The 26,734-nt window shown below is 27.6% G+C and overlaps 1 long non-coding RNA gene across 1 annotated transcript in view; it reads right to left on the bottom strand.

Annotated features, from left to right (window-relative positions):
* Positions 1–168: 168 nt before the first annotated feature.
* LOC113385387 overlaps positions 169–26,734 on the bottom strand; it is a 185,368-nt gene continuing 158,802 nt past the window's right edge. Inside the window, exon 4 of the long non-coding RNA XR_003367991.1 lies at positions 169–258. This is a non-coding gene — a long non-coding RNA (uncharacterized LOC113385387). The remainder of the gene's footprint in view (positions 259–26,734) is intronic.

The raw sequence follows: 26,734 nt of genomic DNA, 5'->3' as shown, positions 1-26,734 counted from the left end.
TTAGTATTAATATATGTTCAAAATTTTAAATAGGTTTCAAAATTATGTGCTTAAAAAATAAAAAAAATTCATGTTGAAAACAAGTTTTCAAGTTCAGATTTCAGAATTTATCACTAACACACTCTTTAATATTTACAATTTAAATTCAGAAGTTTCTCAAGAAAATGTATTCTTAGTTCAGACTCTTGCATACGTAGAAAAATCAAAGATAATTCCAGCATATCGTCAGGATTCTTGTAGTTGCCATTCATATTGCATCTGCAAAAGGACAAAATAAAACATTAAACATATATATATATATATATATATATATATATATATATATATAAGATTAAAATAAACTTTAAAATTAGTATTAATATATGTTCAAAAATTTTAAATATAGGTTTCAAAATTATGTGCTTAAAAAATAAAAAAAATTCATGTTGAAAACAAGTTTTCAAGTTCAGATTTCAGAATTTATCACTAACACACTCTTTTAATATTTACAATTTAAATTCAGAAGTTTCTCAAGAAAATGTATTTATTCCTTTCCTCATTTTTTTCAGATATTCAACTTCCATTCAGAGAGTCTTCGCTTTGAAGCAAAAAGTTCAAAGAAAATTATATAAGCTCGTGTAATTCATGTTATAAAGAGATAGTTGTTCATTTAAATTGTTGACGAAAAAAAATGTATTTTTTCAAATTGAGTGGTAAATATTGCTTAACCATAGATAAGTACATCCTAAGTTTAAAAAAGTCGAAAATCGAACAGATGTACACGAGTAGAGAATCCAATTACATGAAATGTCGTACATCACTCTTTCAGGGATGATTACTTTTCAGAGTGGCATTGATAAATTGCTTCCAAAAAATATAATAAACAGAGCAAACAGCGAAAGTCATAATGCCGCTGCCGGTTTGTATATGGAGACATTGGAAGATCATTCTTAGTACTCCGGCGATAAAAACATTTCCTCTTGATTATGGCAATGAATCTTGCAGACTTGCCGGATGAATGACAAGGCGTTACTCGAAAATAATGTAGTAGAAAGCCCAGGGATTATTTACTCAAAAAGATTTATTAGCAAACACAAATCATACGTTTGTCCAAAGAAATTATTCTTACAGCTTTTCTGAAACATTCGCAATTTCATGTGCTGTAAGTGATCACCAAAGGTAGAGTCACAATTTACTTCAAATGATGAAAATATCAACAGTTGTTTAATTGTAGGGTTTATACAAAAACCGACATTTCAGAAAACCGGTTTTTCGAATTTTAATTTTACTAAAAAACCGGTTTTTAACCGGTTTTCGAATTTATGTAGAAAATAAATTTATGCTCGAATACTCGAGTATTTGACTGAATTTATTTATTGTTTAATTTTATAGATAGTAAACAAAATTTATAGATAGTTATTATTTATCTATATGTTGATAGATGAGACTATAAGGAGTCTCAGAATCTAAATTCATATTAAAAATATTAATAAAAATTAAACAAACATAATTATTTCAAAGCAGAAATGTTTTATACTTAAATATATTTTGTTTTTTGCTCTTGGTTTATAATACAAAAAGGCGGTAGGGAGATATTTGACAACCTTATATAATGTGTTCGAAAAAGCTCAGTATAATGGCCAATTTCAGTATCCTGAACTATAAAACTGGCAGTTCATTGTGCAAAATCAGTCGGCAATTTATATATTTATTCATTATTTGGCAATTATGATTTTTGATTTGAAATTAACGTAACAATATTTGATAATATGAAGCAATTAAATTTTTTTGCATTAATTAAATCAATTAACCGTAAGCAATATATATATTATTTTTTTTATTGCATTCAAGTTTTTTTTCTTTGTAGAGCTTTTTCAAATGTTCATTGGAAATAGAAAGAGGTTATTTAGCCAGTATTGAATACCATACATGAATAAATATAACCAAAATTCCAATCATTTTAAATGACTTCACATAAAAATTTAAAAAAAGTATGTAACGAAAATTTTGACTTTCTTCGAATATTCGTGAAAAGGGTAGGTCTTATTTCGAATTTTTCAAATCTATTTTATGAAATTTGATAAGCATTAGATTGAAACTAATCATTTCAATAATTGATGGTTTAATAAAAACAATTTTATCAACGTTTTTGCAGAAAAAACTGCATTGGTTTTGTATGTACCGTAACATTTTTTTTATAATTTCGATAGTATATACTAAGTTTAGTTAAAAAAATGCAAATTATAAAAAATTGCGATAATGGATACTCAATAATATTATTAGTGTTTAAAAATAAAATTAAGACAACCAAATCATGGAATCTATCTCTAATCTACTATAATTTTTGGGATGGATTTTCTTTCATTATTCTATAAAATAAATTTGAAAATGTAAATAAATAATAATAACGTTAAAGTTAATAATTAATATCTTTAGAATAAAATTGAATTTGAAGTAAATAACAAATATGAAAATAAATCTCGAAGTTTGTCTCTCTCAATATTAATCCTCTATAAAACACAAAACCATTGAGTAAAATATTCATCAGCTTTTGCTTTCGGGAGTAAGATGAAAAAGTACAAACACAAAAAAACGCATATGCTTGTCGGTGGCGTAAATTCAATGTGTCTTTTCCAAGGCATATGACATTTCGGAAGTGACAGATATGATACATCAACTCCTAATACTGTTATGTGCAAACATACACGGGGCAAGTGCCACAAAGATAAATACAATTTTAATTGGATGTGATTCATTACTATATATGCGCATAAACAAGAGAGTTACAGGATAACGTCGCAAGTCCTGATGATTTATTATAATGTACCTGAAGAAAAAGTTTTTTCTTGTTTTTCTTGGGCCCAGCTTGTTCGGTGTGATTATAGAGATATCGCAAAAAGGTGACAGGGTAGTAATAACATTCAGGTATATATATATATATATATATATATATATATACTAATATATATCTTCACAAATTGATATAAAATGCCTCTACTTTATACCTATTCACAATGTTGAATAATAGGAAATTAAAAGATTTTAGTCCAGAAAAGCCGATTGTGATAGTTTGGATATAATTTTTTTACGTTTTCGATAATGGACTGACTAATTTGAATAGATAAAATAATATTCAATTTATACTAACGTTGATTTGAAGTACTGATAAAGTTCTTGGGGAAAGCAGATCCAGTAGTTCCGGAGATACGAAGTAAATGGTGCAAATCTTGATTTGTGGACTTGATTTTTTTATAGTGGACAAAATGTCTATAAAACTTATGCAGCTTTTGTGTTCCATACCAATCTTATTTGAAATATTTACTCAAAGTGTACTTCAATTTTTTTTCAAGTAAAACTAAAGTATTTTCAATAGCATTTTATGGTTTCTCACCAACATGCAAATAAGTTTAACATGCAAACTTAAGGATCAATTCATATTCAACCAAAAATCATAAAAACTTGTAAAAAATTGAACATTAGAATGTAGAATACTTTCTTAATTTGTGTCGGTTTATAGAGCAAAATTAATTAATATTGCATTGCAATCTTGTAGATTTCAGATATATTTTGCATTTTCTGATGTTCCTGATGTAGACCAATTTGTATCTGCACATGTTTGTAAACAATTTGTCATATGTCAAATTTATAATTTATAAGACATAGAAAAAATTGAAAATTTCAATTTAGAATACTTTCTTAATTTGTATCGGTTTCTAGAGCAAAAATGATTAATTTTACGTTGTAGCTTTCAGACATATTTTAGTATTTTCTGATATTCCTGAAAGATATGTATCTAACACTACACATGTTTGCATACAATTTGTCATCAACATTTTCTCAAAAACTCGCAGACAGATAAAAAACCTCAGAGATCATTTCTGAGATTTTCATCACGAGATTAGGGCTAGCATTGTCAGCATCAGAACGACTTTTCTGAAAAAGAAAATACCACTCACAAAGAAAATGATTCACCCCAAGTTTCGCCGTTTTTTTTAAAATATTGGTATACAAAAATTCCTTGTTCCTTCTTTAATAAAATCAAAAATTCAATTATGTTGAAGTTATGTTTTTTACGATTTATTCATAAATAGGTATAAATAATTCATAAAATGGGATTTCAATTTCAAGTTTTGCAGAACATGCTTATTTAATTAATTTTTATCTATAAAATATACTGTCATGATGAATAATTAGCTTTCATCATAATCCATTTTTACATCAAAGCAAGATCGGTTTTAGCCTCATGGGTGGATTAAATGAATCAATAAAGATATAGTTATGTATATGGTCCCCTGTTATTTTAAAACATTTTCGTGATGTGTTCTATAAACTGTTACGATCAATAACATCCACATGCCGAGGCCAAACAATTAAGCAACTTAATGACATGCCATTTCAAAGGCAACCACCTGATGTGGGTAATATCACTGAAGAGAATCGTAATGGTCGTCCCAAATTTCTGTAACAGAATGACCAAAAGTAATTGTAAAAGTTTGTTATAGGTATGCACCTCATAATTAGCTCAAATGTGTTTTAACGTATTAAAATGTTTATTGTATCAAAAAAGGATTTGAGTACTACTTGTTTTACAAGCCCAGTAAGTTGATTATGATTATTGCATTATATACGCTTATATGTTTACAGTAAATACATATAATATCAAAATAATAAATTTATTGATACAAAAATTTAGAAATTTTTCGAATATTTCACTACCGCAGGTTTATTAGTAAATTTTACCACTCTGTGGCGTGTGTTTAAAAAAAATCTAAATTAAAAAGAAAAACTATGTTATGTGTTTGTATACATGGTTAAAAAGTCAACAAAAGGTTAGCAATTGTCTATTATACAAAATTTCCAATTACCCCCTTTACCTCTTTGTACTTTCATAAGATGAAAATTATCTTATAAAACAAATGTTTTTAATAAAAAATTTAAATTAAAAAAAAATTATGTTATGTGTTTAAATATCCAGCATGGTTAAAAGGACAATAAAAGGTTAGCAATTGTCTGGTATATAAAATTTCCAACTACCCCGCTACACTACTTGTTCTTTTGTAAGGTGAAAATCATCTTATAAAACAAATATGTATATTGTAAATCTTTGAACATTTGGGAATATACCACAGTATATTTTTGTCATTTTCCAACCATTATATTATTCCTCTCTAATTGCATGTGTAGATAATGTTTCTTTTATAAATCGATATCTGCTTATATTGTGTTTAAATCTTTGTAGAATTATGATTATATATGATTATATGACTGTATATATGTTTAATTGAATAGCATCCTATCTTGTTTTTCATTGTTTAAATTTGTTTAACTAAACTTTAAACAATTATTAACAAAATCATCAAGAAATAGCAAATTTCATTAACTAAGTCATTGATGCTGTTCATTGATGTCTACAGATCAGTCAAGTTCAAATCTCGATCTCAAACTTCATTTGTCTATTAAAGGTTCTATCAGGGTCGTCGTGTTAATAGGAAACATGAAACCAATGATTCTGTACTAATGCTAAAGCAGTACAATGTACAATATATCTATAATTTGAACCAGGAATAGTGTAGTAATATACACCGAAACCTGATAATTCAAAATGTTAGCTTGGTAAAATATAATATATATTGCAATGATCAATAGTACTATGCAAAGATTTTTACTATCTATTATTATAAACTGTCATTGTTTGGTAACGTGTCCTACAAATGTCTTTGGCAATATAAATTATGAATGCTTTGTAAATTAGGAATAATGCTGCATATTGCCTTGTTATTTGATGAAACCACGAACACCCACTCTGAACTATTCGAGACTGTTGCCATAGTGACAAATCTAACTGAATTAACTATTTAAAGTTAATTTAGTATGTTCACTTGCCATAGCTACGCCTGATGAATATTAACATGATAATAGCTTTGATACAGCCTGATGCATATCTAATGGCTTAACAATAGTAACCCATTGAATACAAAATTATGTATAAATATCTGACAAGGAATATCTGTACTTGTGATTGAATGTTCAATGCACAATATTCTTCAATTCAGTTACAAATAGAAAAATTTAAAAGAGATGGAATATTTTTAATAAATTTTTTTCATTAATTTTAATATATCATCATACATTTATTTAATTTTTTTTGCGCACCATCTAAAAGACAATATTAAGAGCTAAAACTTTGAGAGAATTGTGTTTTATCAATTTGGAAACATTTGAGCCCTTAGGAGCAAGGAAATTCCAAAAAGTCCATATTAAGGACCACCCTTATATATATATATATATATATATATATATATATATATATATATATATATAGCTTCTAATAATATTTACAAAGGTAGGCGCTCTACTTCAAAGGTCCGCGAGTAACCAGGCCAATAACTAATATTTCAAAAATAGTAAAGAATTAGTTAACGATATTTTTATAAATTAGAAGGTAAAAGATATAAAACCAGCCATCACCTTAATTCTTACGACGTCGCTATCAAAAGATAAACGGATAAATATTAATGTCTTAATATTTATGATGAAAGTATTATTTTTTGTTGGTATTTTTTTGGTTTTGAGCTCTTTTATTTAGTTTATTATACCTGAATAAAATTTTCAAGTATACTTTATTTAATTGTTTTATAAGATATATAGTTATGGTGCAAAAATGACAACTAAACGTACACACTACATATATATCAAGGGTGTAAATAATAAAAAAAGATAAATGGCTATGTCTCAATATTTATGATAAAACTATTATATATCATTTGTAGTTTTTTGGTTTTGAGATCTTTTATTTACTTTATCATATCTGAATATAATTTCCATGTACACTTTATTGATGTATTGTTATTTTATAAGTTAAAACAGTTATTGTCATTTTTAAGTTGGATTTACCATTTTTTTATATCCTCCATAAAAGCTCATATGTGAATGGTACAAAAAGTTTACATTAAAGGTGTACATGAATAAAACAACAAATTAAGTTAAGAAAAGAAATTTTTTAATAGATACATTAATTTAATTGTTACTCCAACTCTGCTAATAAATATTTTTGACAAAATATTAGATTAAGGTTATATACAGTGTTGTTTTGGAAAGCAAGATATTGAAACTATTTGCTTCTTGGCTGTCCATCTTACTTCGCCTATGGGGTGAAAAGAGACAGATGCCAAGCTTTAGAAATAATTGTGAAAAAACATATTTCTATAATTAGGAATTAACTAAGAATTTCATAGAACTTAGTTCGATAGTTATTTGTTAGGTGTTGTTGTGTGGTTTATTTGGTTTAGACAATTCTAACAAAAATCTATTATTGTTCATAAATATGGTATAGAAACACTTGTATAATCCCAATATTTCCCTTATATATGTTCGAAAATCGATGTATTTAAATTACTTAAATAACTCTCACGAGCTGAATTATGGACGGATAAGCATATTCAAACGAGAACAAGTATCCAATTCTTGACCTTTCTATACCTCTGCTTTAGCCTTGACTCTTATGGTCCCTCAGGGCATCCAGGGGATGGCAAACAATAGAAAACAAGGGCAATAAAAGCCGAAACCTTTCGTCGTTATTAGCTATTCACTAACTATTCCGCCCTTTCTGTTTCGCTTTATTGCGTTAAATCCGGCACACACGAAAAAATCCCATGTATAACGCTTTTAGTTTATACATTGTTAATCTTTGCAAAACACGCTCGTTAGCAAGGTGTTACACCGAAATATATAGCTAGGGATATTATTACATTTGACTATAAATATTGATCTATATACTGCGGAGTTTTTTCATATGGATATAAGCTCTAACTGTAACCGCAATAGAAATTAATTAAAATATACAGGTGAAGGATATTACGAAAAAACATTTGAAAATAATATATTATTTGCTCCACAATTATATTGATTATTGATTGATAAATAGATCGTTTCGTGATATATGAAAATGCTAACTTATCTGATTCCAAAATTTTCTGTCATCTGTCAATCTGTTATACCAGGGCATTCCGTAATTGTTTTGATGATTATATGGCTTTTTGAATGAATGGCAACATAGTAGTTGTTCAATCAAGTTAATATTAATTAATTAAACTGGAAGTGTTTGTAAACATTTTATTATTATATATGCAGCTATACCAACAAGGGGAGATTTTTTTTGACATAAAAAATTATCTATATGAGTATCTAGATTTATTCAATACGCAGTGAATTAGTTTTAGAAATCTTACATTAACTTCAGTCTCTTTATCAAATTCTTCTTCTTATCTTTGCACCAATTCGTTCCAATCGGGTTCAATAAAAAGTTATAGAAGAGCTGAGAAAAAATCAATTTATACAATCGACGATATAACCAATTACTCGTAGCTCGTTACTTCGGAAAACTTTTCAGCAAGTCAGTCCAACACATTGTTCGCTATGTTGTTTTCCCTAACTTCACGAAAAGCGACCTCAAGCCGATGCGATTGTTCGTGAAGTTCGAATTAAGGAGCGATAATGGAAACGCAACGAATACAGTATAGTGAAGATTCATTTTTTTCAGAAGGTTAATCTATTAAATCAAGAAAAAATGTATAATTATAATATTGTGAGCCGTTCATAGTTCGTTTAAACATTAACTCCCCAATATTTTTAATATGAATACTTTGAAGGGTAATACAAATGTTAATTTCTTCATCAAATTTAGATAACTTCAAAGTATGTGATTTATTTAGTTTAAAAAATATTAACACTTTTTGAAATTCATAATACTCTAATTGGTTTTACACACACATTTACACATTTTTTTAATAATATAATATTAGAATGAATCGGTTGCATTTATCATTTTTTGTTTGATAATAAATTAAACTAATATATAAGTAAGTCCTATATAAATTTCAATCTTGAATGCCTGAATAATTATGTGATTTATTCAGTTTAAAAAAATATCAACACGCTTTGCATATTATTTTAATTGATTTTATACATTATTAGAATCGGTTGCATTTATGGTTTTTTGTTTGATAATAATTTAAATCCTCAGTGCCTAAATAATAATATTTAAATGACACTGAAAAGTGATTGCATTTGTGTCATTTAAGTTTCATACTGCCATCAGCAGACAGTTTTGCAAAAAACAGCAATTTATTTAATGAATTCCGCCATGTATGAGATTTTCCCTTTACGGCCGACAATTGTAAATTCCACAAATTTATTAAATGTCCTTAACTGGACAGTTGTAAATAAAAGAGAGATTAAAAAAAAGTATGAAGTTATCAAAATAAGATTCTGAGGAAAGCAATGTCAACTCCGAGATATGTTCCAAATTGGACAATACATAAAGACACAAATTTGAATACTTTGAAAGAAAAAAACTCTCAAATTATATAAAAAAGAATTAAATAGAAAAATTCTCTAAAATTCATAAAATAAATTAGCTGTCGGATTATATAATGCAAGTCAGCCTTTCAGAATTAACATACTTGTTATGAAGTTAGATTAACATCAGATTTGAGTTTATTTGTAAATTTTTGTTATAATTTAGTACCATGCTATGAGTTTTAGTATATTTTGTAGTGGTATCACAGAGTAGTCTTTTAAAAACCGTTATAATTAAGCAAATCATTCTAATTACAAATTGTCTAATATAAGACAAATTGCAATAAAAAATATTTATTAACTTTTGATAGGGAGAAGGCTATAAAAATAACATCATAAGTTATTGAAATTCTACTTGAAGTTATTTTAAAATATTCAAATCTTAAAACAATGTTTTCATAAATTACTGAAGTAACACCAGAAAAAATAGCAGATAGAATTAGTCAAAAAATTATATTTATTTCTTTTGCAAAAAATTAATAGAAAGGTTTAGTCAAAGTCATCAGTAATAGAGTTGATCTATAATTCACAAAAAATAGTCCAACCGTTGGGTTACCGTCTATAAAGTCACTTTATTAATAATTTTATTTGCTGTTATTAAAAATGATAAAAAATATAGTTTTTTTCAAATTTTTAATACAAGCCAAAATTTGAAGTTAAAGATCATTCTCAAGTAGATGATGTAAACTTGTATACTTTGTGTTAAACATACGAAATATATGCTCCTGTTTCAAATTAACATTTAAATGTATTATTCTATTCCATGTATTGATTTTAGTTATTTGGATATAACAACAACTTGACTAAAGTTTTAATGTCATACTCTAAAAAGTTTTTATTTTTATTCTGTCGAGTCAGTTCTTTACAAAGTTAGCGTTGATCAATTGCAGATTTACGAAGGCGCGGCTCAAGCATTAAAACCCATTTTACTTTTCTGCTCTGTCATTGTTTTCTTCTCAAAATATTGAGCGAATTAATAACAACATCTGGCTTAGACTTCCTTAATGGATGGACGGATAAAAATCACAATATGATAGAATATCGGTATATACAATGAATACAACAGATAACATAACAAATCAAACAATTAATCTTTTACGACTACGAACAATGAATGCCAAACAACGGATTTCCGAAACGAAGATATAAATAATGCAGTCGTACAGATAAAAATAAGATGTGCCAAAAATATATTGAGGAAAAAAAATATGAATGGAATACATGACCATGGAATACATAGGCATCTTATGAGAACACTGCTCTACGGTGGAGAGTTCTGTGGAATAGCAAAATAGAATTTAATATAAAAAAATATTTGTAAATAATTTAAACTAGATCCAAATTATACTTCCATTCAAAACTTATACCACTGAATGACTGAAGTATATTGCTCAATCCATAATTTTCTAAATTCACTTCAATGAATTATTCTTGATCCGCTTATTGCAAATTAATTGCCAGACTGAACTTCAGAATAAGCTAATTAGCACAAACTTAGTTTAAAGATCATCAATATATCTGATGATTAGAAAATTTTACAGCAATTCAAGAAACAATGAAGAAATGATAATGCATAGAGACAAAATAGGGAAGACTGGGTACGGTTGTGCCAGGGTACAGTAGTGACAGTCGTTATAGCAGCTATACTGATTTTGGGGTAGGGTCTAAGAAAGAAAATTGAGTATGAACGTACGAACAAGTTTCCATTATTGATTTCAGTCAGTGCCTTGCATTAACATGATTTCTAGAGCGTATTGCTTTTAAAAAGTCAAAAGTAAGTTTTCATGTTTGAATTCTTTCTCATAACTCAGTTGTATGCAAATAGATCACCTTGTTTGTTATTTTCATGTAAGTTGAACATTATTAGTTATTTATCAGTTTTTATTATTTTATGTGCAAAATTATTGCACTTAATGAATAATTTAGCTCTGTCATAATGATGAATTGTTTTCTGAAGAGTGCGTTGGCTACGGTTGTGACAAATTTTGTGAGTACGGTTGTGACATGTATTTTTTGTCCTTTTCGGGTGGAGATTAAACAGATAAAAAATTCTAACTTAACTAATACAAAATACGAAGGATAAAGAAAGGCAGTCTCCCTAACATTATAAAGTTGAAATTAAAGTTAAAAAGAAAGTATAACTTTCAAATTTTTGCTAGTGAGTAAAGGTCTCGTAAACTAAACAACAATGCTCACAACCAAAAAACTAACAATGAAAGAAAATACTTTTGTTATGGATTTTCAAGCATTGGCGTTGTTATCTCCCGATAGCAATGTCATAGAAATAACCATAAGCTCTAAGTATGTAGGCCAAAACAAAAAAATACCAATTGTCTCTATACAACATGAACCAATTTATTATTAGCCCCAATATCTTTTGAATTCATCTTCTAATTGAAAAGTGTAAATATTTGTAGTAGCATAAAGTAGTGAGTCTTCGAACGCGTTGAAATGGGAACCACGCCTGAGAATATACTCGAGGTAAGTAGCCTTTTATCTGTACGAGACAATATGAAAACGGTCACGAATAACGAAGACCGAACATGGAACGAAGTTTCAAAATTAATTACATTGCGCCACATATACCGAACTCAAAACTTTGTAATCGGGTAAGGCCTTTTATATAGGAATGCTCTTTATATAAAGTTTATTAATATAAGAAAATAAGTTAAATATTTATTAAACTATTCGCAGATTATACATATTGAAAATAATGTAATTTTACAGAGTTTCTATTTAACTTTATAAAGTTAAATAGTTCAATCACATCGATATATAAATAGTGAAAAATACACAGTTGCATTTATGAGATATAATGTAATTGCTAAAAGATTCACTAAACTAAACGTCTATGTAGCACAGTTGTAAATATATTGTTGAATATAAAAAAAAGTTCAATCACATTCCAATATATATTTCTTGTAGGATAGTAATGATAGTTATGGATTCGAGCTTTAAACTCAGAAATGTTTTAACATATTAGATGTTGACATTTCACATAAAAACAACCTATTTTCATGTATTTTGATACATAGTTTCAAATAAAAACAGGTATCTCAATTGGATGGAAATAAGTTATCGAAAGAAAGCTAAAAGGCTACCTTGTTGTCTGAACATAATTCCAAGAGTTGAGTTTAATAAATTAATAAGTGTTGTATGCATATAAAATAAATTATATAATAAATAGAATAGTCATATAGAAATGGGACCTAATTACTTACTATTATCTCAAAGTTTAAGAATAACTGCTCAAGAGAAATGCAATTTCAGATAATAGCTTCGACAAAGACAGACATCGTTAAGACTTTTTTTGCTGGATCTATCTACTTTATTCTATAAGAACTGTACCACATAAAAAAGTAACTCTACCAGATTTAGATTTTGCCACTTTATCCGCAAAATGCAATCAACTTTCTTCAGCAATCAGCCATAATCTAACACAGGGTTAATCTGATATTGATAATTGTTAAATTCATATGAAGATCTCTATCTAAAAACCTGTTACTACAATATACAGGATTTTAGAAATCTTATTTGTTTTTATTTATAATATTTAAAATCCTTGAAAAAACAATAAGTTAGGTTCCATCGATCCATAGAAATAGGACTGAAAATGAATTCTTCTATTCCAAGCAACAAGAATAAAAGAGTTTAAAAATCTGAGAAAATTATCAGTAAGTATATGTTGCATTTTTTTGAACAATGAATTGTTATAGAAACATCTTAAGACACACTTTAATTTAGTATTCCAAGATTTTTTAAAAATATTTTGCTTTTCAAAAAAATATTTAATTTTTAATAATTTTTTACATATATCACTTACATAAATTGAACGGTTATAGATCTATAAATTATATAGTAATTAAATATTATGAAATTTGAGCCAGATTGAATACATTTACTTACAAAAAACTAAATCATATTTACTAAATTTAATAATTTAGTTTAAGCACCTGTAGCTACTAACAATAAGAAAAAATGGTAACCAAAATTATAAAAGTGCTTTATATTGCGCACTATCTAAAAGTTAATATTAAGAACTGAAACTTTCAAAGAAATATTTTTTATCAATTTGGCACCATTTGAGCCCTTGGAAGCACAGAAATTCGAAATTATCCATATTAAAGACCACTGTAATATACGCGTATATCTATAAATCATAAATTATATTTTCATTCTTAGGAGTTCGCATGGAAATATGTTCAAAAGGAGTTATACCATGTACTTCTTGTTATATATAGCAATGTATACATTTATATATATATATATATATATATATATATGTAATATATATATATATATATATATATATATATATATATATATTATATAAGTACGTACTATGTGAGGACTCAGGTGGTATTATATGTCAGATCATTAATTAGGGTTAATGGGTAGCATGTGATTTGCATGAAAATTACGACAAAATCATGTTCTTGTCCTAATTAGTAGATTGCATATCTCAAGAAAGATTAATAACATTTTGAACTCGTTTCAAGTATCTATATCATGCTAACAGAAATCAAAACATAGAATGAATGATGTTCAGAATTATCAGTGAAACTCTTCTGAAAGTCAAGATGAGCGTTGATTTCAAGAATTTATGACACAAAAAACATTTATAAAGTTTTGAACAAGTAGTTTTAAACATAGAAGATTCTTCGAAAGCTAGAAAAGATGCATTTTTCAAACTATATTTGAAAAATATACAAATTCCAACAGAAAAATGTCATCGAAATGTCATTCAAAATAAAATGCTATAATTAGGTAGCATAAAATTTAAATACATTAAATACATATCTGAAATCAAGGGTATAGAACTAATTGCAAAACTTAATTTTTCTTCAAATCGAAAGATAAGAAATAATGATAAATGCAGTATTAATACTTTTATTACAGTATTATTATTTTTATTACAAAGTACATCGTGTTGGAGTAAGCTAATTAAACCGAAACCGAAAAGTCAATAAAAACATATATTGATTAATATTGGCAGGTCATTCAATTCAACTTAAAAGGTGATGAAATGATGAATTCAATTTTCACTGTATTGTAAAATCTAAAGTACATTATTAAAGTTGAATGGTAAATGGAAAAGACAGGGTTCCAAAGGCATTACTTCACAATGTCAAAATAATGTGTATTGAACATGATAATGAAAATAAAAAAAATATGGGATTTGACAAATTTAAGGACAGGACTTTCATCGCCTAATGAAGTTAAATCGAGTTATTGACATGCGGGAGAAAATAATGGCAGTATAGTAATATCAGATACAATGAGTATCTGAGTATTTTTGTACTAAGTATTTTTTACTAAATTATTATACTTTATCAATATGACTTATTGTCAATTCCATTTTGTTGAAATGCCACATAAAATACGATAATTTTTATACGATAAAATTTATATCATTTTCACCGTTGATAGAAATGGAAAATCTCCGAATGAAAAGTATAAAATAAGTTTAGAGTTGTACAGTTAAATTACTTTCGGCAAATCTTTAAATTTTTATATCAGTTTACCGCAAGCAATTCGCAACTTCAAACTTTTAAATTATACCCCAAGCGCTTTGCAAAATGAAATGCGATTAAAACTTAGATCTACCTCTCCGCGGATGTTCGAAAAAATCGTTTATGATATTCAACCTTATTCGGTTTAATTTCTGCGAAAATAGCAGATTTTTTTGCACGCTTTTATTATGAAATATAAAATATTTATTCCGTGACAACAATTTTACCACGAAATTAAATTTTTTTGATAGTTTTTTCAACAGCAATCAGAACTTTACGTCCTATGAGCTGTTGGGCTGAAACTTGTCCTTACTTCGTATTTTTTAGATGGTAACCCAATGGTTAATCCATCCATATTTGATGATTTTTGTTATTAGAATTAATCTAATAGGGCTGACTTTTTATTGGTGCAGCAATGCCGGGCAAGGGCTATTTTCACTTGGAAACATATCGCTATCTATATTTCCAAGTGAAACTTGTTGTCGAAGGTATCGAACCCGAAACCTCTGATTCAGGTCCCGTCGCTTACCTACGGGCGAGCCGAAATTAAGAAATGAATTCAATAGATAAATACCTATACGAACAAAAAAAATTAAAATATCATTTAGATTGTTTAATTGCTTAACTGCCAATGCGTCGAAATATAATACAAATTTGTTTAAAATTGCACATTTTCAAAGCTAAGTACAATGATATAATAATACTGGAAAATCAAATCCTGTATACCAACCAGAAAATCAAATTGAACATAAAATACCTATGTATTTTTAATTTTAAAAATCAAATCAACATTTTGAGCCAAAAATTATAAAATGTTAATTTGGAAATGAAAGTAATTTCAGAAATGCCCAGGTTGGTTTTTTATGCCAACAGATAAAGTGTGTAAATATAAATGCAGGAAATCAGGAAGTAGATCAAATTCAAAAACTCAATTCAGGAGACAAACCAAAAAAATCCAAAAATTATTTTGTTTTGATTACTAACGGGAAGTAAAAAGACCAACTACGTTCTTTACACTAGTTAAATGAAAAAAATGATACAATTTACAATTGATTCAACATTTTTTTCTCTATAATAAGTGGTCAAATGACAATTTTTCAAAATTATTTGTTTATTGAGGTTTTTGCGCCTTTTCCCGGGTCATATATTAAATTAAATTTTTTAGCGTCATTATAATTTTGTACTTACTTTTGTATATTTTTGATTAGCACAATTGTAAAAACAATATGTATATCATAAAATACTTTTAACGAGAATTGGCTGACCAGAACCAAAAAGAATCTGTTTGTTTTACAACCCGTAAACCGGAGTCTGTAATGTTTTTTTTCTGCTGAACCGGAACTCGAACCGAGCCGAAATAAATATGTGAACCGGTTTCGGTGAAAACGTGTTCCGGTTAAAATAAAATAGCACAATACCACTGATTTATAGTTATATTTTTCATAAAATCTTGCATGAAAAATTCTCCTAGAATGTTTATATACATATAAGTAGCGATTGTTTACAGCTTTCCAATTCAATTGAGATAGAAGTTTTGTGGTGAACTGTAAACAGATTTTCTAGTTCTATTGAATGGAAATATAGTTTCTCTGAAAGACGTTTGCTAGTTGTAAAGTTCACGACTTTTCTCTAAGATCCAGGCCATCCATACTGTGAGAAAAGCAACAAATGCTGACGCGATGCTAATGAGAATGAATCGCTATTTAAATTAATCACGGGGTATATTTCAAACACCCTTTAGCCTCGTACTTTGTATTGTTCTGAATACGGGAGAAACATGTTGCTTGTTAACACAATGCTGGAAATTCATTATTCATCTTTTGATTATTTATTGTACGGTTGTATCAAATTTATTCGCGAGCATACAATATTTGTTTTATTACATTATGACTACGTGTAATATAAATCGTCATAATAAAGGCCCTGGGTATGAATATATTCGCATTAAAAATTACGTTGAGCAAAGATTGATTTTGCAATCAATTCACGGTCATGATTCCGAGTAAAATGCACCAGCATAAATCATGACATTTTTGCTGGTGCCTAAATGCCCTTATTTTTAACTTCCCGAAGAAGAAGTTTATGTTATCATCAAAAATCCGATTCACTAATTTTATGTTTTCTCGACGTTTCAAGCCACTCTGAATCGAATGAGACCAAATTTGGAAAAAGTATGTGTGTGTGTGAACAGATTTTTTGCCGTAAATCAACGTTTTCTCAAAAACAGCTGGGCCGATTTCAAAAATTTAAAAGCCATTCAATGTATCTCGATTGTTTGTCAGTTTTGTGCGACAATCTGCTAAGACGTTTCTTTATAAATCGCAGAAAAGTGAAAAATTTTTCGTCTACGTTTTAGCCCGCAATTCTGAATCGATTTTGAAAATTCAAAAACCGTTCGAAAGATATTGATTGGGAATCGCGCTGATTAGCTTTTGGAGGAGATCGACCGAGCCGTTTTCTTGTATTGTTTTATTATTATTTTTTTGATGATAGATACCATAGTCTTCTAGATACTAAAATATTACGGTCCTACGACAACTCGTATAGCTTTAAAAATTCGTCAAAGTTTGCAAAAATTTGTATGGTCTTTCTGGCATTTGTCAAAATTAGAACTTTCATCGACGTTTGCTCAAAAACGCCTGAACTGATTTTAGAAATTTAAAAACCATTTGATGTATCTCGATGAGGATTTGTGAGACGATCGGCCGAGCCGTTTCTTTGTAATTTGGAAAATAACTTTTCGTCCACATTTAAGCTCATACTACCGAATCGATTTTAAAAAAACAAAAACTGTTCGAAAGATATTAGTTAGGAATGATACTGGTTAGTTTTAGGTGAAAATCTACCGAGCCGTTTTCTTGTAATTAACTATTGAAAAAAAAAAATTAAGCAAATTTTCATGGAACTTTTTTTGGCGATATATATCATGGTCTTATAAAACTTACTGAAATATTAAGGCCTTACGTCAAGTAGTTTAATTTAAAAAATTCATCAAAGTTTGAGAAAATTAGTAGTTCTTTTGACATTTGTTAAAATTAAAATTAGACGATTTACTTAGTATAACGATGATAGAGTACTTGGTCTATAAAAAACTGGCTCAATTATAAATATTATTGATTTTTTAAAATTTGCTTTTAAAAAATACTCCGGCGGGGTTGACATATTCGATTTTCAATAACGTGTAATAAATCCACTTTGAATACTTTTAATTACTCATAAATTAATTTATATATCATGGATTAAGTCGATTATTTACATAAATCGGGAAGTTCATGTAACTTGCCTCAAGGCAAAATACCAATACCAACTAGTTTTACTCTAAATTATTAAGTATTTTACTAATATACACTCCTGATTAAATGCGAAATTTAGTATATTTTATTCAAGGAAAAGCATCTCAAAAGGAACTATTTTGAAAATTTTAAGTTTATTGTTCAAAAAAAGTCTTAAATCTTGAAAACTTGAGGTAATTATATCATTGTTTTTTTTACTGTGGTTATAGAAATGTTATTTACGGTTACGGTCGTAATTTCACCAAAGTATAGATAGCACTTAAAAGCTCTAAATTTGAAAATAACGTGAGATATTTTAGAACAGTTTTATTTCAAGGCAGTTAGGTCAATATTATTGCCCTATTTCGGCGTGGTAGTTCTCGCACACTATCATACATAATATATATATATATATATATATATATATATATACTAAGTACAGCAATCAGAAATTGATTGCTGTAATTATTAACAGCAATAATACATATTGATGGCAAACACAGCTCAAATATGGTATATGTTATATATGCACAGCACTTAAAGTGCAATAACATGTCACATATGTAATATTGAGTTATATAGTCTTGTGTGTTAATATGATTTTGTACCAAATTTTAAAAATGCAAATATTATATAATTACTCTTTAAAAAGAATGAAATATGCAATTTACTTTTTATATTCAACTTTCATCCCTTAAATATTACGCATATTATTTTAAAATTACTCATTCTTTTCCACAGCAGAAGATTTTATATTTGCGTGAGCAACTAAGAAAAGTAAATTTTATTTTTGTCAAGAAATGTCAGTTGCATGCAATAAAACCGCAACCAAGAAAATGTACATGTAACTCAAGTCGCATGTTTTATATTGTCTAAAATAAAATATTCAGATGCATTGTAAGAAACATCTTGTATAACACATCTGAGATTATAATAATATAAAATATCACTTAAAAAGTTGAGTGTAATTTACAAGTTTTACACCATATAATTTCATATTAACCTTCATAAAATAACAATTTTATAAAAAAAAATCATTTGTTATAATTTTAATTGAAAGCAAATTCTATGTACAATTTTTAATTATTTAGTAGTTATATTTAAGAAACATACAAGATATCTACGTATATCTTATATCTGTTTTTACAAAATTAAAAATGTTACAGTAACGATATCCATTTTTACTTAAAAATATATAATCAAAAATATGTTTTCTATTTGAAATAGCCCATTGGCAATGAAAAATCTTTCACCCTGGGACTCATATAAATATAAATGAAAGTTTTATTTTTTAGATTAAAGAGATGTTTAATAAACGCCCATTAAAGTTAATAAATTTTTGCTATTATTGCAAATATATATTATTCAATAATATTAATATATGATAATAATATTATTTAAGTATAATACTATATTAATATATGTATATTATATTATATTACCGTGAGTTTCTCAAAAGTACCTCTTATATAAATGAAAAACTATACTGAGTTCAAACTGGTATTTAACGAAGTTTTTATTTTTTTACTCTAAATTATTCAATTATAAAATTATCAAGTATTTTACACTTATGCAATCCTGATTAAATGTACCAACTTGACTAAATCCAAGCTAAGCTCAATAAGCTACTTTTATATAAATCTTTATTCAAACCAATTTGGTGCTATGGTATACAATTGTGGGGCAGTGCTCACAAGACTAATATAGAAATAATACAGAAATTTTAGAACAAATTTTTGAAAATTGCTTAGGAGCTCCAAAATATGTTCCCAACTGATTGATTCATGTCGACACGAATACACCTACCATAAATGAAGTAATAACAAAAACAGCACACTAGTATAGAAACAAGCAAATCAGTCACCCAAATTCATAAGCAAACTCATTGATAACAGAGAACTATCCAAGAAGATTGAAAAGAAAAGCGCTACTGGATTTAAGCCATCAACTCTCCTGATAAAAAATGGAAATAACTTAATCATTATTTATAAGAAATTATTTAATAAGTAAATAGTTAAAATAATATAATTATCAATAAAATATTGTGAATTTTATATCAAATGGAAAAACAACTACTGAGTTGTTTTTTCCAACATGCCCTTATAGTACACAATGTGCCTTTTCGGACGACTATTGTAAATTCATCAAATTTATTGAATGTCCTTTACTGGACAGTTGTAAATAAAAGTGATAATAAAAAAAGTGCCAACTTTTGATGAAACTTGTCAACACTTTTGAGTACATTTTTTTCATATTCTACAACAAAAAGTCCTAATTATTCAAAACTTTTGGCAATTGTGTTATTATTTTTACTGTGATTCTAGAAAAGTTTTTCACTGTTACGGTTCCAAAGTTTTATCGAACAAAATTATAAAAAAAGTACTACAATAAGCAAAAAATGTTCACAATTTCACTTAAGCTCTAGGTAGCACTTAAAAGCTCATAATTTCCGAACAACAAATTCTTTACAGGAGAGTTACTTCTCGATGTTAAATTCTGTGTAAAACTATAAATAAAAAAATACTCAATGGCATCGTTATTTATTCTGTTCGTTATTTATTGAAGATTGAAGAGAAACAAATATGTTTTAAGACAAAAGGTGTTGAACTAAATGGTAACATACACAATTTACAAATGTTCTATTATAAGTGTATAATATATGGTTATATATAAAATCATCTCGATCCTCCACATTATTTCTTCAGCAATCATTTTATCAAAAACATACATTTATTTTAATGGATCACAGTCGAATATTTCTTTTATTAAATTACGCTCTACCATATTTCATGCCGAAAGTGTATATTTATAGCGGTGCCATATTTCGACATCTTTAATAAAAATACACTATGAGTCCGGATTCCCTTAAGGCTTTTTCTCACGAAGTACAAATCCTATTTGATTGGTGCGAGGCACGCGGATGTAATTCGTAACATCGCAACGACAACGAACAATGTGATGAGTATAATCTTCTTTCGCACATTTGCTGCGTTATTAATCTTACGTGTTCACATTTTTTTCTTTTCCCGGATTCCACATTTCTGATGGCCTAAACCCCGCGGGATGCGAACAATACAACACTAGATAGCATGGAATAGAGGCCAGATATCATGAAACAGATTATTAAAAATATTGTGTAACATATGAGTGTTTTTTCTAATATACGGTATGGCGAGACACAGATCCAATTTGACTTTGAGCAATTGTATTGTGAAAACCAAACAAACTAGTGGGGTGGGTGGCGTCGTGCTTTAAGGCAAATTGTTGGAACTTCCCGTACCGTAACAAAATGTTCGAGGAGTAATGAATGTTTTCAAATAGATTATTATTAATATTGTAACATTGTCTAATATTTATAAGAATTATATAAACTGAATTGCAAAGTTTAAATTATTTGTTTAAAGTATAGTCTGAATTATTTTCGATATACAAAAAAATAAAAAAAAACAATAAAAAAAAGTTGAAACAAAATTTTTTTTTCCAAAATCAATCATTTTGTTAAGACAAGTAGAAAGTTTTTTGAATCAATTAAATCGCACGCTTAATTCTCTTGAAAACTGCCATTTTTTGTACATTTAGCTCCGTATCTTCGAAATGGCCGGGCATGCCTTTGCGAAAAACTAATAACCACTTCTCCCAATCATTACTAATTGAATGTTTTTTAGATCATTCAAATCGGATGCTCCGTTCTCTCAAAAACTCGATTTCTATTTTCTGCACTCTTTGCTTTTTATCTCCGTAACTGCTGCACCTGCCTTTGCCAAAAACTAATCAGCACATCTCCTTATCATAGGGAATCGAATGTTTTCCATTCAAATCGGTTGATCCGTACGCACGAAAACGTGGACGAAAAATTGTATCCATACATACACACACACACACACACATCCATTTTTTCTGAAGTATGCCAAAATGTTCAAAAACTTGCAAAACGTTGAGAAATGTAAAAAATTTTAATTCCAATTTTCGGTCCATTACAATAACTTACCCTATGGGAAGTTAATTACAACACAACAAATACACGTATCAAACAAACAATTATCAGACTATGTTCAGTAAAATTCTCAGTTAATTCATCATCGCCGAAGTGTTTTTATCTGTTTTTCAGAAATTTGTCACAGGTCCAATGTTTTCTAATTTTAAAGGGTACCCTAAGCTACTATTAGCTGCATTATAGGTACATTTTTTACAGTAATATCACTGTACATAATCTTGATCTGGTAGTTCGTCAGACCAAACCCAAGTGCAAGTTTTTATATAACTGTTTAATCTAGCTCAAAATTAACAATACATTTTATAAAACAATCAGGTAATGTATATTCAAAAGTTATATGGAGGTCTATCAAGAACAACAATGCTCACAATAAGAAAACCTACATTTGATGAAAATTTTTTTTTTGTGGAATTTCAAACACAGCGATTTATATCCAGATAGCAACATCGTAAGAATCAAGGCAATGACTGGTACTTTCAAATATTGCTGTTAATAAATTCCTAATTTACTTGTTTTTGAGATATTGATAGTGAAACTTTTTACCCGCGGACTTTTAAGCCCCGGACTTAATGTTTTTTCTGTGAAGTCGATTTCAGCTAATACAATGAATCACGGTTTGTAATTAAAACTATTTACAAAAATAACATTATTATTTTATTAACTGTTACTAAATATGATTTTTATTACTGTTATTAAATATGACCCTTTCCCATGTAAAGAAAAATATGTACGCCAATTTTTTTCGTATCAACTATTCATTCACAATTCAATATTAAAGCTGGACTTGCAGTATATAAATTTTAGGAGAAATGTGAAACTTAAAATGAAGTGAACATTTATCATAATTTAATACAAAATAAGTACTTAAGCTTTTGCCAAAACGTTATACTCTGCTAAAAGGCTATCATATATTATGAACATCCATTTCAGAAAAATGCACGCCCACGCAAATTTGTTTTATACATAGATATATAAACGTGAAAGTAATGTGAATATATATATATATATATATATATTATTTATATTATAAATATATATATATATATATATATATTTCTTGTTTATAGATCAAATTGAATACTTCCACAAAAAACATCTTATTATACAATTTAATGCAAATTGCCGACGTAGCTTTCATAACAAATTCCTGAAGTTTTTCATGATAAGTGACATTAATATTCAAATATTTAGATAAAGTTGAATCATATATCATTATATAAACTTTGTATATTTTGTATAAATGAGGTAATAGAATTCATTCAAATAATCAAAATTAATATATGGAGTTATTAAACTAGAGTTTTGGCATTTATGCAAATAATATGATGTAATAAAATATGAAATATGAAACGATTTTTGATAATCATTTATATATTAAAGATTTTGTTATTGTATTTTTTTCGAATAAATGACAATGATAGTCATTAATTTGGTAGATACTATGAATTTAACTAAACTGAATTTATCAACTATATATTTAAAGTAATTTTATTGAAGAAATTTGCTAAAGCTAAGAATTTTAAAATGGATCAGAATCAAAATTTCATCACATTTAATTAGTAAAAATTGATGATTCAATATTAAGTAATGATTTAGTGAACAGTGACTTTCTTTAACAATAATTTAATGAACTATAAATGGCTTCTAGATAAATTTTATACAATCGTTGTTAATCAGAATCTGTATTAAATTAAATGTTAAAATATTTTAAAATTTTATAAATATTGAATATTTTTATATATTTTTTATAAAATAAACAACAAAAAATGACGAAGAGACTTTTGCTGACATAATCTTCATCATTTTTATATCATGTAGCTTAGAACTTTAGTAGTTTGTAATAGTTATAATTAATAATTTGTTATATTATGTCAATGTGTTATAGTGTGGATATTGTAAATTTAAATCTTCGTTTTTATCAAATAGGTCATTTCTTCCTATTTTGAATAAGGTGTTTAATCAAAATATTTATTTACAAAAACTTATGCATTAAATCCTCATAGATACTATTCATAATATTTCGCAAAATATAAGTTGAAGTATTGTATATATTTATAATTCAGAAACAAAACAACAGGAATTGTGATTCTTTGAATAAGAGTGATAACTCAGAGTGATAAATATTAAAGCAAAATTTAACGTCCATAAGATAACGTCCATAAGCGACATTTGCGCACATAGATCGTTGTGCGAATGTCGTCTATAGACGACGCTTGTAACTAAAGAGGTCAATGAAAATGAATCAAATAAAAAAAAAAAATAATATGTAAAGAATTGATAAAAAAAACTTATGGTATATGCGCATAAAGCCACTAAAGCATAGTTTTCAAGCTTTTTCGTGTCGTAGGCATCTTAGTTTTCTAACTGTACCAAAACTGTACACATTACTAAAATAGCTCTTAAGTTCATACCTTTATTTATTGAATTTATAACTATAAGGCAAAAGTAATAAATAAGTAAATGTTTAAATATGGATATTTGACATCAATTTCGTAATGCTTAAATTTACATCTCCCTGGTTAATAACGTCCAGTTTATATCTTTTTTCTTAGAAGATTCTTTGTTTGCTATTTTGGTTCATGCATAAATATGGTATTTGACTTTTTATTAGATATAATATAATAGAAATGATATATATATATATATATATATATATATATATATAAATTAGCTCCAAGTTAGATTAAGTGTACAAAAAATATCGATATCTAATAAAATAATCGTTGAATTACAACGTATTGGATTTTAATAAAACTACTTAATTATTTATGGAAATGCTCTCCATAAAGTGGTTGAGATACACTACTGTGGACCCCCCATTTTCACTACGTAGACCCCGCTTTTTTGTCCTTGACGTAGACCTCTTGAAAGTTGTCAAGGACTTCTGGGGGACAATATAGACCACTTTGGGAATCACAGCTTTAAACCTTTGAGAAAACTTGTAATACTAAAATATACATGTAGTATATAAATAGAACAGTAAATAGCAAAATGTTTTCAAAACATAAGAGAAGACCATATGTAAACATGTCATTGTGTTAGTTTATTGGCCTTATCTCCGCTTGTGCGTCATACATATACCGTGACGTCAGCTGAGCGAACAACGGGCCCGTAGCATCAGACCCGGCTGAAAGCTTGAATGCCCTTCCTATAGTGTAAAGAGTTTTTTGGCTATATACAAAATTCGAATAAATCTAGCGATCATGATTTAGTATTTACCAGGGTGGCGCCAGCGAAGAAAGGAGGACAAACACCGAGGAAAATTGTTTCAATTGTATATTAAATGCGTTTTATATCTAGTGTCATGATTGTGAATTGAGCTAGGAAAATGGTATCAAATGAGCGAGGTAAACATACTTAGATAGAATTTCGCTGTTATACTTGAATCACTAGGCTGTAGGTCTATTAGGGAATTGATTTTCAGACAAAATCTGGAAATTATGAAAGTATGCATGGGGTAAGTTTGCGATCAGAGAAATCTGACTTGTGTCTGCTATCGTCCTAACCACGCTTCTTTTATATGTGTAGACTATATATTAGATGTAAATATGTTCTAGCAATGCCCACGAAAGGCGACATTCATTTGAGATTATATTAGAGACCCATAATCTCAAATAAAAATTTGATTTGAGTTCTTGATATCAAGCTGGCGGAATGCTAAATCATGCTAGTCCAAGTTATGGTAAAAAACACAATAACAGAACAAAAGAAAGATAAATAGATAAAACAAAATAAAAAGGAATAAAAAATGATAGATGAAAGATAATTATTAAAATTATATAAACAACTAACTCCTTAGGCTTAAGTTATGTTGGTTATAAAATTTCAGTTAAGAATAATCAAGCTAATAATGAATTTCTTTACAAATATTTTATCTTATCGTATTTTTCATTCTATCTTATCTTATTATTATATGTTATTCTATATAATTTGTTAAAATTGTTACATTTGGTATTATGCTGTTTTGTCTTTTTAAGTGCAGTATGTATTAAACTATATTGTATTTAACTATATTAAATATATAATAGTTTTCAATTCCTCTTGGAATCATTATGTGAACTATGTGTTTAAAAAATAAAATTAAAAAAAAAATAAAAATAAGAACTGCTCATTACATTTATAAATATATTTTTATAGTTTTTGAATTTTAATATTGTATATAATTTTCGAGCATAATTATTGAATGGTCCAATAAGGTACATCTTGGCAATATATGAGAAACTAGAATAACATAAGTATAGATATGGTATCTGATTTCATCGATTATATTATCAATAAAATATCTAAAGTTAAATTTAAACTTTTTTCTATGAAATCGATTTTTTTTATTATAGCTAATAAATGCAGTGGAGTTTTTTATTTTAAATATTGAATATAGAAAGAAATCCTCTATATCATCAAAGAAATGCTCCAATGATCTCGAAGTGCATGCTAACGAGTATTAACTGTACTAAGAACGTTCCACTTGTTCTGATTGTGCGAGAAAAAAAGATTTAAAAAAGAAAGATAAAAAAAAGATATATATATATATATATATAAATATATATCGAGCATCCATACATTCTGTCTATTATTATAAGACTGTTTAGATAGCTAAAAGATTTCCATTAGAAGGAAAC

This window comes from Ctenocephalides felis, unplaced genomic scaffold (assembly GCF_003426905.1).
Source record: "Ctenocephalides felis isolate EL2017-DRISC unplaced genomic scaffold, ASM342690v1 CF-g0.4_SCAFFOLD_03571, whole genome shotgun sequence".
Taxonomy (NCBI): Eukaryota; Metazoa; Arthropoda; class Insecta; order Siphonaptera; family Pulicidae; genus Ctenocephalides; species Ctenocephalides felis.
The sequence above is the reverse complement of the archived record's forward strand: the minus strand, read 5'-3'. Positions and strand labels throughout refer to the sequence as shown.